This window comes from Cherax quadricarinatus, chromosome 82 (assembly GCF_038502225.1).
Source record: "Cherax quadricarinatus isolate ZL_2023a chromosome 82, ASM3850222v1, whole genome shotgun sequence".
Classification (NCBI taxonomy): Eukaryota; Metazoa; Arthropoda; class Malacostraca; order Decapoda; family Parastacidae; genus Cherax; species Cherax quadricarinatus.
In genome coordinates, this window is record NC_091373.1 from 10,999,618 (window position 1) to 11,002,806 (window position 3,189).

A 3,189-nucleotide genomic window follows, 5' to 3' on the forward strand; every position below is an offset into this window, starting at 1 on the left:
ACTATCAGCAATATTGGGTGACTGCACAATCAGCAATATTGGGTGACTGCACAATCAGCAATATTGGGTGACTGCACAATCAGCAATATTGGGTGACTGCACAATCAGCAATATTGGGTGACTGCACAATCAGCAATTGGGTGACTGCACAATCAGCAATATTGGGTGACTGCACAATCAGCAATGATTGGGTGACTGCACAATCAGCAATATTGGGTGACTGCACAATCAGCAATATTGGGTGACTGCACAATCAGCAATTGGGTGACTGCACAATCAGCACATGGTGACTGCACAATCAGCAATTTTGGGGTGACTGCACAATCAGCAAAGGTGACTGCAAATCAGCAATATTGGGTGACTGCACAATCAGCAATATTGGTGACTGCACAATCAGCAATATTGGGTGACTTGCACAATCAGCAATATTGGGTGACTGGTCACAATCAGCAATATTGGGTGACTGCACAGTCAGCAATATTGGGTGACTGCACAATCAGCAATATTGGGTGACTGCACAGTCAGCAATATTGGTGACTGACAGTCAGCAATATTGGGTGACTGCACAATCAGCAATATTGGGTGACTGCACAGTCAGCAATATTGGGTGACTGCACAATCACAATATTGGGTGACTGCACAATCAACAATATTGGGTGACTGCACAATCAACATATTGGGTGACTGCACTATCAGTAATGTAGAGTGCCACTTTGACACTGTGCTTCAAGATGTTTCATATACTTCAGTACTTCTAAAACTATTGCTGGGACCTATAAATAATTTGTATATGTTTCTAGATAATAATGTGATCTAGGCAGGTGGAAATGTTCACATGTCAGTGTGTAAATGTGTGTTTGTTACTGATTACTATTTTTATACCTAATATTTGTGTCACAACAACAAGATCTATTATAAATTGTAAGTTTCAGAACATAAAACTACATAAATAAAAAAAACAAGGAAAAAGGACTCATGTTTAGCTGCAGAACTCCATGTTGCCATCCAAGTGCATCCATGGCCAACTTATTGACCCTAAAAATTTTTGGTCTTATTACACTGAAAATTAATTTTTTACACTTTCAAATGATCTAGAGCTCTACCAGAGATGTGTTGATCAACACCATGACAGATAAAGGCTTAATTTTTCTAGAGAATTTTGTTAAGTATTTCCACTCAAGTAGTTCCACTCAGCCTTGTAGTGCTCTATCACCATACAGTGTGACACATTTTGAGAATATATAATAACAATTATAATGAAAAATAAATTTTCAATTTTTTCAGGTCTTCCTGGGAGCATTTATAGTGTCAATGCTGCAGGTCATTCTGATAAACAAGAGGTTGGTTCTTGTATAGTCAGTACTGTAGGACATCCTGCACCAGAGGCTAACACTTGTAGTGTCAGTACTGTAGGTCATCCTGATACCAGAGGCTGGCACTTGGAGTGTCAATCCTGTTGCCTGAGGCTGGCTGTAGGGTCGACATCAGTGTTAGAAATCTTCTCTAAAACCTGTAAATACTGTAATATGTATAGTGACAACACTAACTACAGTGTTAGTAATATAACAGCAATGGCTAGTGTTAATAATACTCTGTCAACACCATCTAGAGTGTTAATGATAGTGGCAACACTAACTACAGTGGTAATAATACAATGACAATACTAGCAACAGTGTTAATACAGTGACAACACTTACTATAGTTTAAGTAATACGTAACAACACTACAGTGACAGCTAATTACAGTTAATAATACAGTGACAGCTAATTACAGTTAATAATAGTGACAGCTAATTACAGAATTAATAATAGTGACAGCACTGCAGGGTTAATACAGTAACAACACTATCTCAGTGTTATTAATAGTGACAACACTAACTACAGTGTTAATGATACAGTGACAACACTAGTAGTAGTATTAATACAGTGATAATACTAACTATATTGTTATAGTGACAACACTAACAACAGTGTTGGCAATACATTTACAGTGTCAGCAGCAGTGTCAAGATTAATGGATGATAAATACTAAAATATCTGGTAGTGTCACCTATTTTTCAGATACTACATTACCCTTACAGGTTTAGTGTTTGTTATATTTATAATTGAATATTGCAATAATAGTTTTATGTGTGATAAAAATTTTGAAAATCACCCTGGTTAAGAAGTTTATTTACTGTATGAGAATATTATTGATCACTATGTCTAAAACACATGATAAACAGTGTGTTAAGCAACACACTATACAGTTGTTCATGTAGGAGACCAATTAGATCAACATTCACACTTGCCAAAACAATCTTCGCAACAAACTCAGTGTGAATTCGTGACCAAATTAATTGTAGGCAAAAACGCATCATTGTTCAGTGTGTTTAAAAGAGTTTTCAGAAATGTAATTTAATAAGTCATATGAGAACTCATACAGGAGAGAAACCATATCACTGTTCAGATTGTCTGAAAAACTTTTCTCAAAACTCACAATTAGTAAGACACATGAGAACTCATACTGAGAGAAACCATATCAGTGCTCAGAATGTTTGAAAACTTTCTATAAAATCATGTTTAGTAAGTCACATGAGAACTCATACTGGGAAAACCATATCAGTGTTCAGAATGTCTGAAAGATTTTTCTCAGAAATGTAATTTAGTAAAACACATGAGAACTCATACTGGAGGGCAACCATATCAGTGTCCAGAATGTCTGAAAGGCTTTTCTCAAAAATGTAGTTTAATAAGTCACGTGAGAACTCATACTGGGGAGAAACCATATCAGTGTACAGAATGTCTAAAGACTTTTGTCATAAATCAAGTTTAGTATTTCATATGAGAAGTCATACTGAGAGAAACCATATCAGTGTTCAGAATGTCTGAAAGACTTTTGTCAAAAATCAAGTTTAGTAATTCACATGAGAACTCATTCTAGAGAGAAACCATATCAGTGTTCAGAATGTCTGAAAGACTTTTCTCATAAATCAAGTTTAGTATTTCACATGAGAAGTCATACCAGTGCTCAGAATGTTTGAAATGCTTTACTCAAAAGTCATATTTATTAAGTCACATGACCACTCATACTAGAGAAAAACTATAACAGTGTTCAGAATGTCCTAAAGACTTTAACAGCAAACCAGGTTTAGTAAATCACTGACAGTTTGTACTGAAAAAACCATATCAGTGTTCGTTTAAAAATTTC